Genomic DNA, 27,213 nt, shown 5'->3' with positions numbered 1-27,213 from the left:
ACTCCAAAGACGTGCAGGTTTGTAGGTTAATTGGATTAGTATCAATGTAAACTTGTCCCTAGTATGTGTTGGGCAGAAGATTATTCCCGATGTTGGGGAAGTCCAGACCAAGGGGTCACACAGTTTAAGGATAAGGGGGAAGTATTTTAGGACCGAGATGAGAAAAACATTTTTCACACAGAGAGTGGTGAATCTGTGGAATTCTCTGCCACAGAAGGTAGTTGAGGCCACAGTTCATTGGCTATATTTAAGAGGGAGTTAAATGTGGCCCTTTTAGCTAAAGGGATCAGGGGGTATGGAGAGAAGGCAGGTACAGGATACTGAGTTGGATGATCAGCCATGATCATATTGAATGGCGTGCAGGCTCGAAGGGCTGAATGGCCTACTCCTGCACCTATTTTCTATGTTAATATGGGATCGCTGGTCGGCGCGGTTTCAGTGGTGCTTAAGTGCCTGTTCCGCGCTCTATCTAAATTGCACAGTTTGAATAGCTCACTTCTGCCATCTTATGGTTGATAGTAAAACAGGTGCATGGACGTATATAATAAGTCTCTAGTTAATCTTTCCTTCCAATTTACATTTCTTTCCCTCTTCCTTTTACAGACTGGTTTCTGCTCATCTACAAGGGTTGATCCCACGTTTCTCTTCGAATGGTTGCCTTGAATTGGTGAATGAAGATGATTTGCCTCCAGCCTTTAAATTCACAGTCCTGGGTCGTGCCCTATCCACTCTTTTCTCAACTAAGCTCAGGGTTTGCGTTTAAACCTTTTCTGGGCTTATGTTCACTGAACTTTCTATAGAACATGTAAAAGTTTTAAACTTTTAGAAAGAAAAATGGTAAATTTTGTATGGGTACCCACTAGTGGGCTGTGTGAAATTAGTAGAAAGTATAGCAGAGGTCTGGGTCAAACCATAAAAAAAGGTGCAAGACGAGGTTTTGTGCTTTGCTAAATTATTTTTTTAAACAGTTGGACTACTTTTTTAATACAGCCTGGTACCTCGATAGTTATTTTCCTTTTCCCAGACAGTTTTCCATTAAGTACCAATATATCATTGACACAGAGAATATCTTTATTTTTCTCTGCCCGCTTCACAAATTCTGGGAATTCTGTGAGGGCATACCCAGGAGAGGACCATTGTCCCCTGTCATGGGCATACAAGAATACAAAGGTAGTAGTGTACAACCTGGGTGGTTTGTGACCACCCATCCCCTCATCTGAGGATCACTTAGTCCGACGGTCTTGAATGTACTCTGTTAACACAATGGGGTAGATTTTGCTAATTAATGTTCCTGTTTGTCTGTCTCTGAGCATTTAATTGTAAAGCAAGTATTTCTGATTCACCGTGCTCCGTACCATTTCAGCTCGCTCTGTTAACGAATCCTTTGAAGACTAAAAGCTCTGCACTTGTTTAGCGCTTCCCCATTACTCAGGCCATTAATATCTCGCCTTGTGGCTCTTTTTGGCATTGTCCCCATGCTTGAATGTCTTGTTTAATGCTGCCGAGAGTAATTTAGCCATGACTACTTCTGATCTTAGCACAGTTCAGCATCCTTTTGGTTTGTTGATTACTTCTCTGCCTTGGTTAAGTGTGTTTATGTTGGCAAACTGCAGAGATCAGAGATTAAGCCTGTGACTAAGTTGTTCTGCATGTCCCAGGAAGGAATGATTTAACATCTGAAGTCTTCATGATAGATTCTAGTTACTTCTCTTAATAGGGAAAATTCCTATGATGGCTAACATCACTTAAGTTGTGGCAATAAGGAAGTATTGGTAACCAGCATGGGAATTTTGTTTGCACAGATTTGTTTCGTTACATTTCTAACTTAAGCACAAAGGTGTTTCTTTATGGAGCAAATCATTTCCAGATGTTGTACTAACATGAAAATAATGAGATAAACAGGTAGCTTTTATCATTTTTCATGTCCTGCAAATTATACCAGGAGTTAGTTTAGTTTAGAGATACAGTGCTTTGCCATGTCCGTGCCGACCAGCGATCCACGCACATTAACACTATCCTACACCCACCAGGGACAATTTTTACATTTACCAAGCCAATTAACCTACAAACCTGTACGCCTTCGCAGGCATCACTACCAAGGCTTGCTCAAGAGATGTGGCCATTTACCAAGAGTGGCGTATACCTCAGCATTCCAATGAGTAAGAGAAATGGCACTCAGGTGCCTGGCGTTGGGGACAACCCCTAAGAAAAATAATGTAAAAAATGACACGACAGTGTATGTGCGCGATTCTGGATTTAAACAAATGAAATTTGCTGTGGAGCTTCTCCAAAGATCTTGCAGGCACAGTGGGAACCCTCCGTGGAATAATGGTGTTAATATAACGTCTGCCGCAGTGTGGTGAGTGTTATGCAGAAAATTTGACCGACTCTCCACCCAATGGGGCTTTCTTTTCAGTGAGAAAATTGTTACACTGAAATCCTTATATAAGCGAAGTGCAAGCAAGGAAATGCCTGCCACAATGTCTTTACAGGTCATGGGCACCGCATTCTGTGTTGCTTCTTCAGATTTCAGCTTGCAATGATATTGTCCGCTAAATATGATGCAGCACTGCTTTAAAAATAGAGCTTGATGCTCCAGTTACCAGCACTTCAGCAATCTGGAGCAATTTCTGACCATTCCCTTTATATTTTTGCATATCCCGATCATTATTTTTTCAGCTTAGACTAGTCACGTTGCCACCGATGTCTCTCACTCAGAATGCTGGTTTAAGCCCAGCTGTTTGAATCTAGCGTTCTTGATAGAAGCACACAAAAAAAATAATTCTGCCCATCTTGGGCCAATTCAATGTTAAGTCACTCAGAAGAGTTTCCAGAACAAAAAAAAAACACTTATTCCATCTTGCTTTCTCTCTTCAGGAACCACATATGTCCATTTCTTCAAGGGATTCACTTTCACTCTCTGCCTTTCTAGCACCCCCCTGGCAAACAACAAAACATTTCCTATTTGTTCGTGACATAAGAAATGCCAACTTCACTTCCATAAGGCATGCTGTTGTGGATATAATCATGGAAATGCAAAGGACTAAGTCCAGAGAATTAAACGCAAACCTTACCACGACCGCTGAGGATTTTGGAATTTTAAAACAATTTATAAAAGTAATTGTAACCATAGAAGCGACTGGATTATAACAATCTGATTCTTCAATCTTTATTTCAGCACATCTGATTCACTAAAATTCTTCAAGGAAAGAAATTGTTTCCTGATCTAGCCCTACCCCCCTAACTGCCGTTAACATTGATGGGCAAGCAAATCACGTAAAACAAACTAATCTCAATTTAATAAGATAGTTGACCATGATCCACTTGGTTACAACTGTCGATATACATTTGCCCTTCACCTCCCCATATTCTAAGAATATTTACACATTCGGTGGGTGAGGAAGTGAGGCGGTGTTTATTGTTATTTGCTCAATATCTCGTCAGCATGACCATGGGTCATTGAACAGAAATACCAGGACAGTGATTCCTGATCCAAGTCTGACAAACCATTTTGTGCTGGGGTTGAGAGACTAGGTGCTTCTAATTCCAATGCTCTTCCGCAGTGAAATAGCCTGCCAACACTCGCTTTGCAGGCTTACACTTGGGTGACGGCTGCTAGTGGAACTCTTACCTCAATATGAGCATGCCTTCAGAAGAGGAGGGAAAAGGGAAAGAAAATACTTTGAATTGCACTGGGTAAATAATGGCAACATTTTCTTCATGCCTTATTAATATCTTTATACATAATAAATCACGTAGTTAAATAACAAGTTCAATGCTTCAGTCAACTGTTCCAAGAAGAATATATAAATTGAGCATCATGCATTCATATAACACCAACCCATTGCTAGTAAGTTTTTAAAATCGGTGATTCCTACATGAGATACGATAACCAATGTTTAATAGCGAGTACTATTGTGAATGTAAATACACAGGGACAGTAACACCAAGAGGCATCCTCTCGTGTTTTAATTGCCAATGGCTTTCTTGGTCTTAGACGGTAATAGATTATGTGGTATCCAATTGGGATTATTATTTTATTTGTACGGTTAATACCTTGTCTTCCTCTGAATCTCTATTTGTAGCGGAACCCTATCGGCTGGGAATGTTCTCGTTTTAATCCCCAGTCAATGCAGATTGCTGCAGTTGTGGGTACAGCTGGTTTTATTACTCATCCACTTGCAGGGACCAGACCAGAATATGTGGACCTCAAATTAATGCCGGTCCAAGTGAGATGTTTGTGTGCATAGATCGTAGAGTGAGTAGGGAACAATCGGTGAAGCTGTTCAAAGGGAGAGCAGGGTTAGTGGAAAATGTTCTAATCAAGATGATTGCAGTTTGAGTGATTAGGGTTAGAGGTTGGTGGGGATATGAAGAATACAGTTTAGAAGGAGAGTGGGAGTTACTTAGTTATGCATGGACTTTGAATGCTATGCAGGCTTGATTGTGAAGTACCGTACATCGATGACTTGTGCATCTGGTTATTCAGCAACCAAGCTGTCATAAAATATTATAACTGCAATCCCGGCATTAGCCTACAAAAGTATTTAGTACATTCAAAGGTATTTTATTGGTCACATTCACATACACCTAGGTGTAGTGAAGTGAAATGCTTCTTGCCATTTTGCAGCATATAAAGAAGGAATACAGACATAACATTAATAAGAGTTTTAAACATAAAGAACATCCCCCCACAATGGTTACCATTATGAGGGAAGGCACAAAGTCCAGTCCCCAACCCCAGTTCACCCATAGTCGGGCCTATTGAGGCCTCCACAGTTGCCTCTACGGAGGCCCGATGTTCCAGGCCGTTCTCGCCGGGTGATGTTGCTCCGGCGTCGGGAGAGTCCTCTCAGGGGCCTGGGAACCCTGGAACGGCCGCCTCCGCACTGGAGGCCGCGGCTTCCGAAGCCAACAAGGCCGCGCCGGTTGGAGCTCCACAACTGGCGATCTCATCTAGAGATCCCAGGCTCCCGGTGTAAAGTCAGCGCCGCCGCCCGCAGCTGGTCGCTCCACAGTCCCGCAGCTCTGCGATGTTTTCCTCAGCGATCTTCAGATCACGGGGCTCCTGCACGGCGACCCGAGCAAGGCATTGCCGGCTCCGCGATAGCGCTCCAGTGCTGTGCCGCCGCCGAAGCCGAGGTTCTGGGCGGTCCCCGACAGGAAACGCCGCTCCAGGCCCGCTGGTAGGCCTCGAGGGCAGGTCGAAGCTGCAGCCCTGAAGAACAGCTGCCTCTCCGACCAGGTAGGGACCCTGAAAGGTAGTTTCCCCCCCACCCCCCACATAAAAAAAGTCTAGACCTCCAAACAAAACACTTAACGGTGAAGTGATATCGTGAGGCATGCAAATGAAGAGGTTGGACACACAAAAGCTGGAGTAACTCAGCGGGTCAGGCAGCATCTCTGGAGAAAAGGAATCGGGTCGAAACCCTTCTTCAGACTGAGAGTCGGGGGAAAGGGGAATGAAAGATATGGACGTTCTTGTGCTCAGTCCTTTTATCTCAGTTATCCATTTGGGCTTCTGCAATGGATCTCCACTTGGCATTAATATTCCCTTTAGCTGATTCCAGCTGAGGAAAGCACTCATGAACTTAGGGGAAAATATGATCAGCCTTGCTATGATGTACACCATTGGCTTTCCCTTCACAGTCAAATGTCCAGGCCCTGCTTGTCGGAAAGATACCGAGTATCTACTTGTAGTCATGGCATAGTAATCTTCAAGAACAAAGTATTTGGGCAGCGGGAACGCATTAAGAGTATTTTGTTGTATTGCAAGCTAAGCAAAATGAGCAAGTGTAGCCATCCAGTTATTTATATAAATGTGAACAAAACGCCTCAAGATGATATTACCTTTTGTCTATTTCCGGACTAACATTTCCTTCATGTGGCATTTAACAAATATAATCGAGCCGTGTAGCAACCTAGGAAGCAAAAAACTTACATAACAGATACAGTTCAAAGTTTAAATATATTTCAGATCATTTATGTTGTAATGGGTGTGCTAAGAACCGTTCTATTACATTCAGTACTGAATTCTGTACAACGGGAATGTCTATAAAGTTTTTGGGCTTATGGGGATGTTTTGGGTGATTCCTTCACGCTGGAGAATTCTTTGCTTTTACCTCAATGAGTTGCTGCTACCTATTTAGGATTTGCCTGTCAGTTGGCAAGAACCAACTTCTCAAAGCTCCAGTTCCACACGATCCAAGCAAGGTAAACTGGCAAACGACACGTGCAAACAAGCCTAAATTGCCTGGGCCTCGTGAACCTTGGTTTGGACATTTCTACCGTACAGTCAAAGGCCTTCAGCTTAAAACCTGAACTTTTTACAACTCAATACTGCAACTAAATTCCCCTTGACAATATACCTGAACATTGGCCGCTGTTAGTTTTCCTTCCATTTTTGTTTTGTTTTAACTGATAGTCTGTGTACTGAGAACTGAATGTTGGAGCATTGTTGAGTGTGGACTCGTCATCCAAATGTGCATATGGAAGGAGATTTATTTTTAACACTCACGAGTCTGGCATTATCTTCCATGTGCGCAGGGTTAGGTTTATATTACAAGCAGCCAAGATCACAACTCCAGAATCTCTGGTCACAAGTATGTTTTGTTTGCAAGCAGGATATTCTAGATTGCTTTGGACTTTTGAAAAGAGAATGAAATGTTGAACACTTAACTCTAGGGGTTAAGGATTCGATTTATATTTTTAATCCTGATAATTTATTACCTGTATTATTTCCAGATTTATCTTGACGATGAGCTGGGTTTCATACGTTTCATAACAGCCATCAATGAAATCTCAAATTATGGCTCAGAAAAGAAAAGGAACTAGTCGGTAAATTTCTTGTTTTGTGTTTTTTTCCCCCAAAAAAATTCAGTCCGCATAGTAAAAATGGTAGTCGCCATCAATTTTTACGATGTAGTTTGGGTGCCAGGTTCTCAAAAATCACACTCATCGTTTTATTATAACTGAAATCTGAGCCCTGGTCACGATCCAGGGAGGTCATTGTAATTGTCCACCTTCTCGACTCCCCTTGTTTTTGAATGGACCCATTAAGTGACCGTTTTTGGGGGGGGTTTTGTCGATGATATTGGTGCCATTCTCCTTAAAACATCCGAGTATTGTGCGAGGAACCTTGTTTTATAAAGATCCGAGGTGCAAACTTTCAGGATTGAGCCTGTGTTGCTTGCTCCTTCTCAAATCTTCCTTCATACTGCAGGCAGCCTGCGGTAAACAAATAATAACTGGCACAAACACCCTTTGTGGATCAGTACTACCCCGAATTATCGCCTGCCCTAATTTTTCCTTTAGGCGTAAAATGTGCCATCAACAATGGGCACTTGTCTGCAGTCACCTATTTGGCTGAAACATAAATACGAATTCCCGGTGTATATTTTTTATTGGTACTCGGTACCATGGTCCCTGTTCTGCACCTAAACATGTACTGGTTAAAAAAAATAAATGTCCTGTGATTACTTAAATGGTGGCCGGCATGAATGTGGTGGAAAGAATTTTGTCCAGTGATTTATATTGGTTGCATGCAGTCCAAAGTGCTCTTGTTGCAAACCATTCAATTTTTTTTAATGAAGTCCCATACGTTCCGTCCAGATAACGGGATCTAGTCCAATTCTCCACGCTGCAGGTAACTGCAAGAATAGTCGATGTACTCTTTCCCTCTATCTCCAAAATCAGATGGGCTTGGTTTTGGAACAATGAGAATCTATCATTATTCAGGTGAGTATAGTTATGAAACAGCACCCACGTATTTTTTTTTTTTTTTAAATTCCTGAATCTGCAACATTAAAGTTGGGAGCGATGTTCAGATATTTTATTGTGACGTTCTTAGTTTTGCGGCAACACTGTTTGACAGACTGCCATCGCAACTTGGATTTGTTTGGTTTTCTCTTTCTCCCTCCACATGACTTCGCCCCCCTCATCCCCTACCAGAAACCTAAGATACTCAATCTCTATCTCTATCACTGCCAAAATAATTCTGAAATATGACTGGTTTAAAAAAGAAAAAGAACATTACATGCAGTTCAAACAAAATCAATGCAAGTCTTTGGAAATTGTGTGACTAGGGTCTTGTTTTGCACAGTGGATCGGGGTATAGTTCACCACTGGCCAGCCAGTGCGATTTTTTTTTTTCCCTTTCTAAACAAAAATAACATTTTCTTCCTCTACAAGTTTATTGTAAATGATGTAAAATTTTAAATATGTGATATTTTGTACATCTCACTGTATCTCAAATAGTTGTGTATTTATCAGAGACTACTGTTAACTCTTTTATGGCACTTGTTTTTTCTTGTCTATTTATTTTACTTTTGTCTTCTGATTAATCCGTGTTCTGTATGTGGAAAAGTCTGAAAGTAAAGTGTTTGTTTTCTACAGATTCAGTGATGGTATTTTGCGAATTTCACCAACACAATCTCAACACAGAAGTCTGGTTGATTAAATAATGAAGGATGTTCTTTTAGGAAGGAGATGAGGAGGAATTTCTTTACTTACAAAATTCTTAAGGGGTTGGACAGGCTAGATGCAGGAAGATTGTTCCCGATGTTGGGGAAGTCCAGGACAAGGGGTCACAGCTTAAGGATAAGGGGGAAATCCTTTAAAACCGAGATGAGGAGAACTTTTTTCACACAGAGAGTGGTGAATCTCTGGAACTCTCTGCCACAGAGGGTAGTCGAGGCCAGTTCATTGGCTATATTTAAGAGGGAGTTAGATGTGGCCCTTGTGGCCAAGGGGATCAGAGGGTATGGAGAGAAGGCAGGTACGGGATACTGAGTTGGATGATCAGCCATGCTCATATTGAATGGCGGTGCAGGCTCGAAGGGCCGAATGGCCTACTCCTGCACCTAATTTCTATGTTTCTATGTTTAGTCAGAGGATGGTGAATTTATTCTAAGACTGTGGCCCCTGGTTCTGGACTCTCCCAACATTGGGAACCTTTTTCCTGCATCTAGCTTGTCCAGTCCTTTTATAATGTTATATGTTTCTATAAGATCTCCCCTTCATCCTTCTAAACTCCAGTGAATACAAGCCTAGTCTTTTCCATCTTTCCTGTTCTTTTATTGTCATCAAGGAGCTTGTGCACACCGGAAAATAATGGGTATCGGATGGATCTCACAACATAGTTGGAATCGTGACATCTGTCAAAGGAAGACATGTTTGGTTGGACATGAATTGTCCTCGACTTAGGGTCCCACTTTAGAATTCCTCAAGGCCATGTCCTTGGTGCAACATTGAGCTGCTTCATCAATGGGTGTCATTCCAGTCAGAAACTGGATGCTTATACAATTCCACCTGCGATTCTGTAATGCCGAGGCCCTAGACAGTATGCCGTCATGGGCTGGAAGGTTAGAAGTGATTTTAACCCCACATAACGGACAGGGAATGCCTTCTTCAGCAGCGGATCCAACCTCCTTGCTAACGCACGATCAACCACTACTGGGTTTTTTTTAATTTGGTGAAACAGGCCCTTCAGCCCATCGAGCCCATGCTCACTAGCGATCCCCGCACACTAACATTTTCCTACACCAGGGACAATTTACAATCTCACCTAAGCCATATAACCTACAAACCTGTAGGTTTCTGGAGTGTGGGAGAAAGCCCACGCAGGTCATGGGGAGAATGTACAAACTCTGTACAGACGACATCCATGATCAGGATCGAACCAGGGTCTCTAGCGATGTGAGGCAGCAACTCTACCGCTGCGCCACTGTGCTGCCCTACCGCCTAAGCCAGCCATCCACCTATGTGGAAGGTATGACCCCAAGTATGGTAGTGTTTACCGTTTTACCGGGTCTCCTCAATGTCACTCTATCCTCTCCTGAGCTTAAGGCTGTGATGAGGATCTGGAGCAAAGGGCTAGGTAGAAAGTGACATGAGTGACACCTTTTGGTACCCCATAGCCTTTCCAACATCTATGAAGAGCATGGTAGAATACTCTCCACTTGCCTTTTCATGATCCTATTAAGTCTTTCCCTCCCGCCTTCAACGTGCATCCTGTTTATGACAGGAGCTACAGGAGTTCAAGATTTTATATTAACCAATAATCATTGCAGTTTCCTGACACAGCCTCCAGGAGGGGCCAGAGACCTGCTTTAAAAGTCGAGCCAAGATTTTCATGACTTGCGTCATAGCCTGGTTCAGCAACTCAAAACACCCAGGAGCAAAGAAGATTGCAAGAAGTGGTGAACACTGCCTGGTCCACCATGAGTACTGACTGCCCCCCACCATCGAAGAGATCTACAAGAGTCACTGCCTCAAATGGGCAGCCAGCATCATTAGAGACCCACACCACCCTGGTCACACTCATGTTACTCCTAGAAGGGGGAAGGGAGTCAGTCTAACCTCCCCTGTGGCATTCTGTGCTGTATCTTGGTGGAACCAGTCTGTTGCTGAAGGTGCCCCTCAAGACCGACACCAAACCCAAACCAATTAGGAGCAGACGAGGGCATTCGATTCAATTTTGAGATACCAGCTAACAAGACAGATGTATACAGCAATTCGTTCTTCCCCCGCACAATTAAAACATGGAATAATCTTCACCCTACCATAGTTGCACAACCAGATACAACTAAATTGAAGGTAGCTCTTTCTTCCCAAAAACCCTTTCTGACGTAAGTCCTCCCTCCACCACCTCCAGTTTAAATTCCATTTGGAATATTTTGGAGGACCAAGAAACAAGGATGACCAGTGGGTCATTAAGATGCATTGTCCAAGATGTATTGTCTCTGCAATTTTAGAAGCATCCTCCCCTCCGAGACCATCTCCAGTGAACTCTAATCCACCCCTAGGACGGAGCCAGCTAGGACTTATCAAAGTCCTTATCACATTTCAATATCTCAGGATATTTCTCTTCTCTACTCTGCAACATCCCAAATGGGCTATGAAAGGAGCTACAGATATTTTGGATTTTTTTTTAATCCTTGCAGTTCCTGACATAACCACCAGGAGGTGCGAAAGGGCTGCTTTAAAAGCTAGGCATTGAATTACTTGAAATTTGAAGCAGCATCTTTATATTATTTAGTTATTTATTTTTAAAAATATTTTTATTTATTAGAAGTACAGTAAATTACAGTAGTACAAGCCAGATATATATCTTATTACATTTATTGTACCCCTTCATTTTTTAAGCTTTAAGGAAAAATACAAATAAAAACAGTAGAGAAAGTTAGAAAGTTGTGTTCGTGTTAAAGAGTGATCAATTAAAAAAACCAAAAAAACCCATTAGTTAGAGAAAATAATTAAGAAATAGATCCTAGAAAAGAAAGAAGGAAAAAGGGGAGAAAAAAAAGAAACTATAGCTCTATTATAAAAACCGCACATAAGGGATATACCAACTTCATATTTTTACCAGATCCTGACACCGTTTCTTTTTTGAAGTACTAATGCAACTTATTCTTGCAGTAAGTCGATAAATGCAGACCACGTCTTTTGGAAGTGGTCTGATTTGCCTGCAAGGAGGAGTCTCATATCTTCCAGGTGTAATGTTTCAAACATATTTGAAATCCACATATTTATTGTTGGTACAGGAGCGTTCTTCCAGAATTTAAGTATAAGTTCTTTATATAATTTTGATGATCTAATTAACGGTTGATTTACTTTTAAGACTTGTCATGCAATTGGTTTAGTTAGGGTGAGAACTTGGGTGGCACAGCGGTAGAGTTGCCTGTCTCACAACGCCAAAGACCCAGGTTCGATCCTGACTACGGGTGCTGTGTGTATAGTACGTTTTCCCTGTGATCGTGTGGGTTTTCTCCGGGTGCGCCAGTTTCCCCCCACATTCCAAAGACGTACAGGTTAATTGGCTTTGGTAAAACAGTAAAATTGCCCCTAGTGTGTACGATAGGGCTAATATATGGGGTGGTCGCTGCTCGGTGGGTTGTAGGGCCTCTTTCCGCACTATATATATCTCTAAAATAAAGTAAAAAAAGAGAATCTAAGACTGTGGTGAGTTTACCCTGTGATGAGGGAATGGAGATTTAGTGATTCTGCCTCTTGAGTGTGCAGTATTCAAAGGATACTGTTCGGAGACAACACATGCATGTACAACTGATGGATTCCATCGCATGCATAGCAGTATGAGATTGAAGCTGTAACTACAGGGGCCATCGTAGGGAGAGGGATTGGCCACCACAAATGCAACTTGGAAGAGGTATGGGATGTAATGCTGAGCCTTTACAAGGCACTGGTCAGTTGAATCTGAGTCAGACCGCATTTGGAGTATTGTGAGCAGTTCTGGACCCTAACACTGAGGAAGGGCGTGCTGGCATTGGCGAGAGTCCAGAGGAGGTTTACGAGAATGATCCCAGTGAATAATTAGGTTAACATACGATGAGCGTTTGACGGCAATGGGCCTGTACTCACTGGAGTTTAGGAGGATGAGAGGACACCTCATTGAAACTTACCGAATAGTGAAACACCTGGATAGAGTGGATGTGGAGAGTATGTTTCCACTGGTGGGAGAGTCTAGAACCAGAGGCCAGAGGCTCAGAATAAAAGGAGAAATGAGATGAGGAGGAATTTCTTTAGCCAGAGAGTGGTGAATCTGTGGAATTCATTGCCAGAGGTGGCTGTGGAGGTCGTCAATGGATATTTCTACGGGTGAGGTTGACAGATTCTTGATTGGTACGGGTATCAGAGGTTACAATTATTTACATTTACACCAAGCCAATTAACTTACAAACCTGTACGTCCTTGGAGAGTGGGAGGGGTGGGAGATTGCAACCTTCACGTGGTCCGCCCTGTTTCGACGAATGCAATCAACCCGGCGTGCACAGTCAAATAAGATCAAATAGAAAAAGTCGTCCTGCAATTTTAGGCTGTGCACGCCATATGCAAGAAGAAGAAGGAGTGTGGGAGAAAACCGATGATCTCGGAGAAAACCCACGCAGGTCACGGGGAGAAGGTACAAACTCCGTACAGGCAGCACCCGTAGTCAGGATCGAACCTGGGTCTCTGGAGCTGTAAAAGGCAGCAACTCTACCGCTGCGCCACCGTGCCGGCCTAATATTTCTGCTTCTCGTGGGATTCAGTTGTGCTGAGCAGTCTCTGCAGAAGTGGGTTGTGTGGGTGAAGGAGCTACATCCTCCTGGGCCGGGAAATAGAGGCTGTAGTAACTAAATACCAAACAAAAGCAGAACAGTTGATTCCAATCTTGTTAAATCCTTGGTCGTTTGAGTCATCAATGACACTTTATGGCCACAGGTACCTAGGTACAGTGAAATACAGTGCCCAAAATACACAGAGTCGCCACGTATAGTGAACTGGCAAAGTTACTGAAGTGTTCATTATGGTCTCGATGGACCCTCTTTCTTCTTAGCAGCCCCCCCACCCCAAGCTGGAGTAACTCAGCAGGTCGGGCAACATCTCTGGAAAGAAGGAATAGGCGACTTTGAAGGGTCTCAACCCAAAACGTCACCTGTTCCTTTTCTCCAGAGATGCTGTCTGACCCGCTGAGTTACAATAGACAACAGGTGCAGGAGTAGGCCAATCGGCCCTTCAAGCCAGCACCGCCATTCAATGTGTTCGTGGCTGATCATCCACAATCAATACCCCTATCCTGCCTTCTCCCCATATCCCCTGACTCCGCTATCTTCAAGAGCCCTATCTAGCTCTCTCTTGAATGTATGCAGAGAACCTGCCTCCTAAGGCAGAGAATTCCACAGACTCACAACTCTCTGTGTGGAAAAAGTGTTTCCTCGTCTCCGTTCTAAATGGCTTACCCCTTATTCTTAAACCGTGTGTGGTCCCTGGTTCTGGACTCCCCCAACATCTGGAACATGTTTCCTGACTCTAGCGTGTCCAAACCCTTAATAATCTTATAAGTTTCAATAAGATTCCCTCTCATCCTTCTAAACTCCAGAGTGTACAAGCCTAGCCGCTCCATTCTCTCAGCATATGACAGTCCTGCCATCCCGGGAATTAACTTTGTTACTCCAGCCTTCTGTGTCTATCTTTGACTCTGGGCTGTTGTGTGATTTTACCAGGTTTTTACGCAAAAACAAAGAATTTCACAGTGGCTAAGTACATGTGAGACCAAAGAGTTGAATCTGTGATATCTGTGTCTCCCGGACGTTGGGTCAGTCAGTCTGAGCTCCTTCTGATGAAACACCAGAAGCTCCTCTAGACAAAAGGCACCAGCTGTAGGAGATGAATTATTAATCGACTGAAGGCAGTGATGGAGATCTCACCACTAAAAGGTCTCGGGTCTTGTTCCGACAGATTGTCGGGAGGTAATGAAGACGCAAGGATTTACAGCAAGAGGAGGTAACTCAGACTTCAGTTCAGCCTCTTCATTCAGTTCATAAGTGATAGGAGCAGAATTAGGCCATTCGGCCCATCAAGTCTCTATGTCATTCAATAGCGGCTGATCTATCTTTCCCTCTCAACTATATTCTCTTGCCTTCTCCCCATAACCCTTGGAACACAACTGATCCCGTTCCTTATCCACCTTATTCCCCATGTCTCCCTCAATCCCTTATGGTAAGCAAAAACATAGAAATTAGGTGCAGGAGTAGGCCATTCGGCCCTTCGAGCCTGCACCGCCATTCAATATGATCATGGCTGATCATCCAACTCAGTATCCTGTACCTGCCTTATCTCCATACCCCCTGATCCCTTTAGCCACAAGGGCCACATCTAACTCCCTCTTAAATATAGCCAATGAACTGTGGCCTCAACTACCTTCGGTGGCAGAGAGTTCTCGAGAAACTCAATGGGTGAGGCAGCATCAATGGAGCGAAGGAATAGGTGACGTTTCGGGTCGAGACCCTTCTTCAGACTGATGTGGGATTGGGGGTTCGGGAAGAAGAAATTAAGAGGCGGAGACAATGGGCTGTGGGAGAGCTGGGAAGGGGAAGGGAAGGAGGGAGAAAGCAAGGACTACCTGAAATTGGAGAAGTCAATGTTTATACCACTAGGGTGTAAACTACCCAAGCAAAATATGAGGTTCTGCTCCTCCAATTTGTGGTGGGACTCATTCTGGCCATGGAAGAGGAGACTGGTTTTGAATAGGAAGGAACTGCGGATGCTGGTTTACCTGGAGATGGAGCCAAAAGTGCTGGAGTAACTCAGCAGGTCAGGCAGCATCTCCGGAGAAAATGAACAGGTGACGTTTTGGGTCAGGACCCTACATACATTCATAAGTGATAGGAGTAGATTTGGACCATTTGGCCCATCAAGTACTCTGTCATTCAATCATGGCTGATCTATCTTTCCCTCTTAACCCCATTCTCCTGCCTTCCCCCACCTAACCCCTTATTAATCACAAATCCGTCAATCTCCACCTTAAAAAATATCCATTGGTGGCCTCCATGGCCTTTTATGGCAATGAATTCCACAGATTCGCCACCCTCTGACTGAATTCAGTCTCAGCCTCTTCAGACAATGGATGAGAGGGCTGCATTAAAAAAAAACACAGAGTGCTGGAGTAACTCAGCGGGTCAGGCAGCATCTCTGGAGAACATGGATCGGTGACGTTTTGGGTCGGGACCCTTCCTCAGGCCTTGAGGGGCTGAATAACTAGTTTCTACTCCTCCCGCTTGGATTTTTCGCAACCAGAATAATTAATTGGAGATAAATGAGCATTGAATGGTTGCCAGAGTGCAGTCACTGGAGTCTTCGAGGAATCTTTGTTATTATTAATAGCTCACCATGTTTGGTTCTGAAGCGATTTTTCTTCCATCTGGGGCAAATGCTGTAGGGTTGGACTGGAGAGACTATCTGTGTGGGAATGGGACAGTGGGGAGGTGGCACAGCCTAGAGAACAGCAATAGGCCACCAGGCGATCCCATGCATTATGGACCAGGTTAGACACAAAACGCTGGAGTAACTCAGCGGGTCAGGCAACATCTCTGGAGAGAAGGAATGGGTGGCATTTTGGGTCGAGACTCTTCCACGGAATCAAGGGATTATGGGGAGAAAGCAGGAGCGAATGGGGAGAAAGCAGGTCAGGCAAACGCCTCCGTTGCCATGCTGTGAGAACGGAGAGGATGAGAAGGAGTTTCTTCCCAGAGGACTGTAAACTCCTGTCTCACCAGGGACTAACTTTACCATTCTACTGTTGTGTGGTGTCTTTATAATTGCTGTTTTTTTCTTTTTTCTTCTTCCCTGTAATATGTGAATATGTGATTCTACTAGTTTTGTAGGGGTTTTTTTTTTGCACAATCCGCGAGCAATGCCACTTTTCATTTCACTGCACATCTCGAAAGCGTATGTGATGAATAAACTTGACTTGACTTGGACGAGCTATTGTTTTTGGATGATCAGCCTTGATCATATTGAAAGGCCGTGCTGGCTCGAAGGGCCGAATGGCCTACTCCTGCACCTGTTTTCCATGCTTCAGACTGAGTGATAGAGACCCTGTGGGAGATTGCAACCTTCAAGTGGTCCGCCCTGTTTCGACGAATGCAATCAATCTGGCATGCTCATCAAATAAGATCAAATGAAACAAGTTGGCTTACAACTTTAGGCTGTAATTACACCACATGCAAGATGGATGAAAGAATGAAAGTTATGCAAAAAAGTAATGATGAAAAGTTAGCTAGCTTCTTATAGAAACTTACAAAATTCTTAAGGGGTTGGACAGGCTAGATGCAGGAAGATTGCTCCTGATGTTGGGGAAGTCCAGGACAAGGGGTCACAGCTTAAGGATAAGGGGGAAATCCTTTAAAACCGAGATGAGAAGAACTTTTTTCACACAGAGAGTGGTGAATCTCTGGAACTCTCTGCCGCGGAGGGTAGTCGAGGCCACAGTTCATTGGCTAGATTTAAGAGGGAGTTAGATGTGGCCCTTGTGGCTAAAGGGATCAGAGGGTATGGAGAGAAGGCAGGTATGGGATACTGAGTTGGATGATCAGCCATGATCATATTGAATGGCGGTGCAGGTCTCGAAGGGCCGAATGGCCTACTCCTGCACCTATTATCTATGTTTCTATGTGAAAACGAGTTATAGACAATGAGACTCAACAAGACGACTTTGATGCGAGTCTTGGGTCAAATGGTGGTGGGAGAGTCGTAGAGCAGGAGAACACATGGGGGAGCATGAGAGAGGGTTTAGTTTAGAGATACGGTGCAGAAACAGGCCATTCGGCCCAGCAGGTCCACACTGACCAGCGATCCCACAGCAACTCTACCGCTGCGCCACCGTGCCGGCACCTTAGACATTGTTAAACATCAAGTTAATTCACCACAATGTTCTAATTCAAACCAAGAGCTCAGCAACTGCAGGAATAAACAGGAAAAACACAACCCAGGAAGCACAGCTTCATATAAACATTTGGTCCTTGAAAGCTCTTGTTCCATGAAACATTAATCCCCTTCCCAAACAATGGCCTCTCAATCGCATTAAATTACACAGCCCTTAAGCAGACCATAGTGACTCACCAGCACCAGCCATGCAATGGAATCAGGGGAGGCCTCAACTAACGTTTCCTGTAGCCATTCACCCCCACGTGGCCTAAAGTTGTGGTTTGGTTCAGTCTTTACAGCTCCCTGGGGTAGGGTTATTCCAAATACAACTCTGAGACAAGAAGAGACACGATTAACATTGGAGACATGGTGGCACAGCGGTAGAGTTGCTGCCTAATGCCCCTGTCCCACTTAGGAAATCTGAACGGCAACCTCTTGAGACTTTGCACCCCACCCAAGGTTTCCGTGCGGTTCCCAGAGGATTTTGTCAGTCTCCATACCTTCTTCCACTACCTGCAACCTCCGGCAACCACCTGCAACCTCCGGGAACCGCACGGAAACCTTGGGTGGGGCGCAAAGTCTCCAGAGGTTTCCGTTCAGGTTTCCTAAGTGGGACAGGGGCATAGCGAAGTTGCAGGTTTGAATCATTTTCAGATATTTTGTGATAAATTGCATTCCTTATATACGATACAATTCAATACAATACAATTATTTATTGTCCTTTGAACCTCAAATGAAGTTAAAACGAAAATATATTGTATTCCTTATATCATAGGTCTCCAGAGATTTCCGTTCAGGTTTCCTAAGTGGGACGGGGACATTACAGCGCCAGGGACCCGGGTTCAATCCTGACTACGGGTGCTGTTCTCCTCGTGACCAGAGGTCACAGCCTCAGAATTAAAGGACGTTCCTTTAGGGAGGAGTTGAGGAGGAATTTCTTTAGTCAGAGGGTGGTGAATCTGTGGAATTCATTGCCACAGACGGCTGTGGAGGCCAAGTCAGCGGATATTTTTAAGGCAGGAATAACTGTAGATAGAGTCTTGATTAGTACGGGTGTCGGGGTTATGGGGAGAAAGCAATAGACAATTGACAATAGACAATCGATGCAGGAGTAGGCCATTCGGCCCTTCGAGCCAGCACCGCCATTCAATGCGATCATGGCTGATCATCCCCAATCAGTACCCCGTTCCTGCCTTCTCCCCATATCCCCTGACTCTGCTATCTTTAAGAGCCCTAACTAGCTCTCACTTGAAAGCATCCAGAGAACCGGCCTCCACCGCTCTCTGAGGCAGAGAATTCCACAGACTCACAACTCTCTGTGAGAAAAAGTGTTTCCTCGTCTCCGTTCTAAATGGCTTACCCCTTATTCTTAAACTGTGTGTGTGGCCCCTGGTTCTGGACTCCCCCAACATCGGGAACATGTTTCCTGCCTCTAGCGTGTCCAAGCCCTTAACAATTGTATATGTTTCAATGAGATCCACTCTCAATGATCATATTGAATGGCGGTGCAGGCTCGAAGGGCCGAATGGCCCACTCCTGCACCTAATTTCTATGTTTCTATGTTTCATCCTTCTGAACTCCAGAGTGTACAAGCCCAGCTGCTCCACTCTCTCAGGAGAAGGCAGGAGAATGGGGTTAGGTGGGGAGATAGATCAGCCATGATTGAATGGTGGAGTAGACCTGATGGGCCAAATGGCCTTATTCTGCTCCTATCCCTTATGACCTAGTGACCCGGGCTCAATCTCAGTCCTTGTTCTGCACCAAATACGGGAGAGGGAAGCAGCTGGCAGTCGTTCTATCGAGGGGAGTGATATTCTCCTGAAATCTCTCTGCAATCTCAATTAGCAGCTCAATTTCCCACGCTATGATTTCCTGAATTGATAGAAGTCCCACTAAGGAGTTGTAAAGACATTAACTTGAATTCTGTGCCGATTTGAAATACACAGCCTGAATAGAGAGAGGCCTTCGATGGCATGGATGTAGAGAGGATGATTCCAGTAGTAAGCAAGTAAGTAAGTAAGTACATTTTATTTATATAGCACATTTAAATCAACTCGTGTTGAAACCAAAATGCTTTATATAGAAGAAATTATGTTTCCATACATCCGTATAAAATAAAGAGAAAAGACACAACACACTATAGAATTTAACATGAAGTCCCCCAACAGCATATCAGCATTTTCCACTGAGAGGGAAGGCATTAAAACGTTCGGTCCTCTCCCTCTGTGTTTAGCCGAGGTCAGGGCTTATTTGAGGCCTCCATAGTCGCCACAACAGCGGCCCGATGTCACAGGCCCTCTCGCCGGATGATGGATTTCGGGAGAACATTAACCATATAACCATATAACAATTACAGCACGGAAACAGGCCATCTCGGCCCTACAAGTCCGTGCCGAACAACTTTTTCCCCTTAGTCCCACCTGCCTGCATTCATACCATAACCCTCCATTCTCTTCTCATCCATATGCCTATCCAATTTATTTTTAAATGATACCAACGAACCTCCCGCCACCACTTCCACTGGAAGCTCATTCCACACAGCTACCACTCTCTGAGTAAAGAAGTTCCCCCTCATATTACCCCTAAACTTCTGTCCTTTAATTCTGAAGTCATGTCCTCTTGTTTGAATCTTCCCTATTCTCAAAGGGAAAAGCTTGTCCAAATCAACTCTGTCTATCCCTCTCATCATTTTAAAGACCTCTATCAAGTCCCCCCCTTAACCTTCTGCGCTCCAGAGAATAAAGCCCTAACTTATTCAACCTATCTCTGTAACTTAGTTGTTGAAACCCAGGCAACATTCTAGTAAATCTCCTCTGTACTCTCTCTATTTTGTTGACATCCTTCCTATAATTGGGCGACCAGAATTGTACACCATACTCCAGATTTGGTCTCACCAATGCCTTGTACAATTTTAACATTACATCCCAGCTTCTATACTCATTAGTGGGAGAGTCTGGGACCAGAGGTCATAACCTCAGAAATAGAGGGCGTCCCTTTAGAAAAAAGATGAGGAGGAATTTCTTTAGTCAGAGGGTGGTGAATCTGTGGGATTCATTGCCACAGAAGGCCGTGGAGGCCACAAATCAGTGGATATATTTAAGGCAGAGATAGATAGATTCTTGATTAGTACGGGTGCGAGAAAACATGACCAATTTCCAACAGTTGACAGTGAAGAGCCTCAGCGCATGCAGTTAACATCCTAATTCTTCGGAGACCTATGATATAAGGAATACAATATATTTTCGTTTTAACTTCATTTGAGGTTCAAAGGACAATAAATAATTGTATTGTATTGTATCGTATATAAGGAATGCAATTTATCACAAAATATCTGAAAATGATTCAAACCTGCAACTTCACTATGCCCCTGTCCCACTTAAGAAACCTGAACGGAAACCTCTGGAGACTTTGCGCCCCACCCAAGGTTTCCATGCGGTTCCCGGAGGTTGCAGGTGGTTGCTGGAGGTTGCAGGTAGTGGAAGCAGGTAGGGAGACTGACGAAAACCTCCGGGAACCGCACGGAAACCTTGGGTGGGGCGCAAAGTCTCCAGAGATTTCCGTTCAGGTTTCCTAAGTGGGACAGGGACATTATAGCATCACCTACACTGAGTTCAAGCCTGTGACTGGAACAGTGCCAAACAGTTGCATTAGGGACATCATCAAGAACTCGTTTTGCAACCCCTGCATTCCGTCCTAACATTACTGATGCACCATCAGTTACAAGCGATATCACATTTTATTTTAGGTACTGTATTGAAAAACCACCTCTTTGTAAGCAACTTAGAAGCCCATCATATATAGATTTTACATTTGCACCAAGTTTGATATGTTCTAAGTCAAAATAGAATGATATAGGTTGGGAAGACACACCAACTGGTACTCTCAAGCAGACTACTAGAACAGTAATAGTAGTGGATTCATCAATCATAATTCAGATTCAGATTCAGATTCAATTTTAATTGTCATTGTCAGTGTACAGTACAGAGACAACGAAATGCATTTAGCATCTCCCTGGAAGAGCGACATAGCAAACGATTTGAATAAATAATAATAAGTGTCCGGGGGGGGGGGGGGTGGTGATGGGGGCAGTCACCGAGGTACGTTGTTGAGTAGAGTGACAGCCGCCGGGAAGAAGCTGTTCCTCGACCTGCTGGTTCAGCAACGGAGAGACCTGTAGCACCTCCCGGATGGTAGGAGGGTAAACAGTCCATGGTTGGGGTGAGAGCAGTCCTTGGCGATGCTGAGCGCCCTCCGCAGACAGCGCTTGCTTTGGACAGACTCAATGGAGGGGAGCGAGGAACCGGTTGGGCAATTTTCACCACCCTCTGCAATGCCTTCCGGTCGGAGACAGAGCAATTGCCATACCATACTGTGATAATAGACATGAACTCACTCAGGGAGTATTATGATATGTTCTACAGGATGAAGTGTACAGCAAAACTTGCACTTCCAGGGTGGTCTATCGTCTTGTTTCTTCAGCGGACCACAGATTTATTTAAAGAGCAAAACATTAAGTGATGGAGAACTCAGCAGTTCAGGCTGGATCTATGGAAGGTCCAAAGAAGAGCCTCGACCCAAAACATCATCTATTCCTTCTCTCCACAGATGCTGCCTGGCCCGCTGAGTTACTCCAGCATTTTGTGTCTATCTACGGAGGGAATGGCTAGGCGACGTTTCGGGTCAGGTCCCTTCTTCAGGCATTTTATGTTGGGAAAGATCGAAAATTTCACGTAATTAAATATGTTGTTACGAATATAACTAACAGTGTGTGAAAAAAAACTCCATGAGCCATAATTGCCACATTCATACCCAAAAGTAGAAATGTAGAAAGTTACAGTGCGTAAAAAACATAGATATTACGAGCGTTGTAGTCTCCTTGTCCCAATCAAACACCAAATTCAAAATTCTCAATTTTGAAAATGGACAAAGCCTAAAAGGTAGCATGTTCTCTAGAGTGGGTTATCCTAAAGCATTTCTAATTGATGGGAAGGGTGTGATTTTCAGTCAGGATGTCTGTATCATTCAGTCAGAGACCACCTCTTGGAGCACCTGTTCAACTGTGTCGCTCCAAACGTCTTATTAATTTCTCTTTAATCTCTGCTTGAATGTATTCAGTGAGAGAGCTTCATCAATCCCCTCAGGCAGCAGATGAGATCAATACAGTGCACATATCCTATCCACAGTCTCTCCAGCATCCTGTATAAGTGAAGTGTGTCTCCCCCCGACTGATGTAGTGTTCTGCCAGCAGTATAGAGCATTGTTCTTATAGTTTTTCAATTCACAAGCTGGATACAGATATCAATCAGTCCTTTGCAAAACAAATCCGTCTGATCTCAAAAACCTCTGGAAACTCTCCCCAGATAAGGGCGGCACTGGGGGTGGTGCAGCGATAGAGTTGCTGCCTCACAGCGCCAGAGACCCGGGTTCGATACTGACTAGGGGTTTGAGTTTAGTTTATTGTCACGTGCACCGAGGTACAGTAAAAAGCTCGTCCTCGCTAAGAAGTCTGTACATAGAAACATAGAAAATAGGTGCAGGAGTAGGCCATTCGGCCCTTCGAGCCTGCACCATTCGCCATTCAATATGATCATGGCTGATCATCCAACTCAGTATCCTGTACCTGCCTTCTCTCCATACCCCCTGATCCCTTTAGCCACAAGGGCCACATCTAACTCCCTCTTAAATATAGCCAATGAACTGTGGCCTCAACTACCTTCTGTGGCAGAGAATTCCAGAGATTCACCACTCTCTGTGTAAAAAAAAAAAAATCATCTCAGTCCTAAATGATTTCCCCCTTTATCCTTACCTGGTGAAATCTTTTGTTATCCGGCTATGTGAAGGGCAGTTCAAATGTTTGGCAACCGGGAGATGGCGTGAGTCAAGGCAGACTGAGCGTTAGTGTTCATCGGCCAGTCTGTGCTTGGTCTCGCCAATATACCGGAGTCCCAGTGTTCATATGACAATAGACTATAGGTGCAGGAGTAGGCCATTCAGCCCTTCGAGCCAGCACCGCCATTCAATGTGATCATGGCTGATCATCCTCAATCAGTGCCCCGTTCTTGCCTTCTCCCCATATCCCCTGACTCCGCTATCTTTAAGAGCCCTATCTAGCTCTCTCTTGAAAGCATCCAGAGAACCTGCCTCCACCGCCCTCTGAGGCAGAGAATTCCACAGAATCACAACTCTCTGTGAGGAAAAGTGTTTCCTCATCTCCGTTCTAAATGGCTTACTCCTTATTCTTAAACTGTGTGTGTGGCCCCTGGTTCTGGACTCCCCAACATCGGCAACATGTTTCCTGCCTCTAGTGTGTCCAAGCCCTTAATAATCTTATGTTTCAATGAGATCCCCTCTCATCCTAAACTCCAGAGTGTACAAGCCCAGCCGCTCCTTTCTCTCAGCATATGACAGTCCCGCCATCCCGGGAATTAACCTTGTAAACCTACGCTGCACTCCCTCAATGGCTGGGTTGTGAGCTGCCCAAGTGAAATATGTGTATGAGGTTGACTGGGAAGGTGTTGGTTTAAACCAAAGACAGACACACTAGAGGCGCTGGCTTCCACCAGCAACCTGCTAGCAATAGCCTAGGGCCAGATGGTGGTGTGGCGGTTAAGTAATTGGACCAGCAGCCAGAGTTCTGGAGCACTGCCCCAGAGTCGTGGGTTCAATTCTGACCACAACAGATGTGGAATTTTGGCACAAGTAATGATATTAATCAAGACTTTTTTGTAACAGTAACCACTAAAGTGCCTAAAAGGAAGAGAAAAGCCATTTCTCTTCGCAAGAGGAGTACGGTGGCACAGCGGTAGAGTTGCTGCCTCACAGCGCCAGAGACCCGGGTTCGATCCTGACTACGGGAGCTGTCTGTACAGAGTTTGTACGTTCTCCCCGTGACCTGCGTGGGATTTCTCCGGGTGCTCCGGTTTCCTCCCGCACTCCAGAGACGTGGAGGTTTGTAGGTTAATCATAATAAGGGCATCCTGGACAATGCAGCTCACCCCCTGCAAGACGCACTGGTGAACCCGAGGAGCACCTCCAGCAACAGACTGGTTCCACCAAGATGCAGCATAGAACGCCACAGGAGATCCTTCTTCCCCGTGGCCATCAAACTGTACAACTCCTCCCCTTTTAAGGGATACTAGACCAAGTGCAGACCCGTTGGGTCTGTTCCCCCAACGCAGCCGTTCCCTACCCGTAGCCCCCACGGGAGACGTGGTCCTCGAACAGAAGATTCGAGCACTCAGCAGTGCGGCTGTTTTTAAATGGTGTCTTTGAGGTGAGAGGCGGGCGCCAGCAGCCGTTATGGTCGCTGGCCAGCAGGAGGCGACAAAATGAGTGAGTGGGGGGAGAAGGATTTTATTAAAAATGTGTACATAAACATGACGAAATGTAATCAGGAGTGGATACTTGGAATGAAAAGTGAAATCTCTACCGAAATGGAAAAAATCTGGGCGTTTGTGGGTCTGGTGTTGGCGTAGCAACGAATCAAAGGCTGGCACCCACAAGTCAGGCAGAAACACACACACACACACACACAGTTTTAATATTATATAGATAGATGAGAGATCTAGCCGATGATGTAGAGAGATCGTGAGTTGGGACGTGGTCAGCAGAATTTCGAGGAGCTCAAGTGTCTAGGATTGGAAGTCGTGAACTTCGAGAAGTGCATCCGTGGGTGAGACGGCCGTTCTCACCAGATCTCCTCCGCGTTGAACGCTTTCGGAGTTTCAACAATTCCACATAACCTGTCGCCTTTTGACTCACAAACGCAACTTTATGTAATGAAAGCAGGAAGTGTCGGGAGCAGGTCAGGCAGCTTCTGTGTGGGGAGGGAGATACAGGGTTAACAGTTCAGCTCAGAATGTTCCTCAGTCAGCCAAACGTCCCTCATTCCTTCCCTCCAGAGATGCTGCCTGTCCTGCTGAGTTACTCCAGCATTTTGCATCTGTCTGCTGTGACAACCAGCTCTAACCATGACAACATTTTGTCAAGGTTAGAGTTTTTACCCAGATGATTTGAATGAAGGACACAAAGTTCTCTGCCTCAGAGGGCGGTGGAGGCCGGTTCACTGAATGCTTTCAAGAGAGAGCTAGATGGGGCTCTTAAAGATAGTGGAGTCAGGGGATGTGGGGAGACGGCAGGAACGGGGTACTGATTGGGGATGATCAGCCATGATCATATTGAATGGCAGTGCTGGCTCGAAGGGCCAGACTGGCCGAATGGCCTACTCCTGCACCTATTCTCTATTGTCATATGAACATTGGGACTCCGATATATCGACGAGACCAAGCACAGACTGGCCGAATGGCCTACTCCTGCACCTATTGTCTATTATCTATTGGCACTCAGTGGGTTGGGCAACATCTCTGGAGAACTTGGATGGGTGTTTTGGGTCAGAACGCTTCTTCAGACTGATTGTGGTGGGGGGTAAAAACTGGGGGTGAAGTGATGGCCTATCACTTGTCCATGTGCCCCAACAGATAAGCACCCATTTCTCCCACTACCCCCCCCCTCCCCCCCCCTTTCACCTTCCTCCCACCCCCATCCACCTATATCCTTCCTTTGACTTCCCATTCAGTCTTATCTTCACCCCCGCCCTCTTTGCCCGGCCACCTTCCAATCAACCTCCCTGTTCTGTATCCACTTATCATTTGCCAGGGTTTCTCTTGCCTCTATCCATGTTCTGCCTGACCTGCTGACTTTCTCCGGCACTAAGTGTGTCTCTTTAGGGTACCAATATCTGCAGTTCCTTGTGTCCACACATTGAATAACCGGTGGTAGACAAAAATGCTGGAGAAACTCAGCGGGTGCAGCAGCATCTATGGAGCGAAGGAAATAGGCAACGTTTCGGGCCGAAACCCTTCCGGGTTTCGGCTCGAAACGTTACCTATTTCCTTCCTGAAGGGTTTCGGGACGAAACGTTGCCTATTTCCTTCACTCAGCGGGTGCAGCAGCATCTATAGAGCGAAGGAAATGGGCGACGTTTCGTGCCGAAACCCTGAATAACCGGTGACATGTTCCCCAATCAGGATATGTAAGACCGTGTCAACTTCTATGGGGCGGCACGATGTGTGTAGGATAGTGCAGGGTGATCGCTGGTTGACTTGGTGGGCTGTTTCTATGCTGTATCTCTAAAGTCTAAAGCCATCTGCCCTTGCTCGCAGTTAGAGGTTACGGTCTTGGGAGGGGTTTAATAACATTAGCCTAGGTGAGTAATGGCGGGTTACGGAACTAGTGCAAACATATTTAGCAGTTTCTTGGGGGAAAACCTGTTACGGAAATGGAGAAACCAGAGGAGGAAACTGTGGTTAGAAGAGATGTGTGAATGACCTGACGTGTGCAATGGAGTTGACGCCTTCAATAGCGATCGCAGCTCACCTCCTAATCACAGGTCAGATTCTCCAAACAATGGGCCCCATATCGTCGGATGTAGAGAGTATCCAGAGGAGGTTTACCAGAAATGATCCCAGGAATTAGTACATTGTCAGCATTGGGCCTGTACTCAGTGGAGTTTAGAAGGATGAGGAGGGGGACCTTAAAGATAGCGGAGTCAGGGGATATAGGGAGAAGGGGATACTGATTGGTGATGATCAGCCATGATCACATTGAATGGCGGTGCTGGCTCAAAGGGCTGAATGGCCTCTACTCCTGCACCTGTTGTCTATTGCCCATTGATTATTAGTACATGTGTCAGAGGTTATGGGGAGAAGGCTAGAGAATGGGGTAAGAAGGGAGAGATAGATCAGCCATGTGCCTGAGATGCTGACAGTGGTAGAACAAAGTGCTGGAGAAACTCAGCGGGTGCAGCAGCATCTATGGAGCGAAGGAAATAGGCAACGTTTCGGGCCGAAACCCTTCTTCAGACTGATGTAGGGGGGGGGGGGGGGGGGGGGAAAGAAGAAAGGAAGTGGAGGAGCCAGAGGGTTGAGGGCAAAGATCCTATAGCGGAGCAAGATAGACCACTCCTGCTAAATGCAACGGGCTGACGTGTAGTACGCAACGGAGCGGAACGTG

At 45.0% G+C, this 27,213-nt stretch overlaps 1 protein-coding gene across 1 annotated transcript in view; it reads left to right on the top strand.

Moving 5' to 3' along the window:
* Positions 1-8,393, top strand: part of LOC129714055 (striatin-3-like) — a 54,304-nt gene extending 45,911 nt beyond the window's left edge. The window contains exon 19 of the mRNA XM_055663513.1: positions 604-8,393. The gene's annotated coding sequence lies outside the window, so the exon portion shown is untranslated. The remainder of the gene's footprint in view (positions 1-603) is intronic.
* The last annotated feature ends 18,820 nt before the right edge of the window (positions 8,394-27,213 follow it).

This window comes from Leucoraja erinacea, chromosome 38 (assembly GCF_028641065.1).
Source record: "Leucoraja erinacea ecotype New England chromosome 38, Leri_hhj_1, whole genome shotgun sequence".
NCBI classification, from domain to species: domain Eukaryota; kingdom Metazoa; phylum Chordata; class Chondrichthyes; order Rajiformes; family Rajidae; genus Leucoraja; species Leucoraja erinaceus.
Note: the sequence above shows the minus strand (reverse complement) of the source record. Positions and strands in the feature narration are given on the sequence as shown.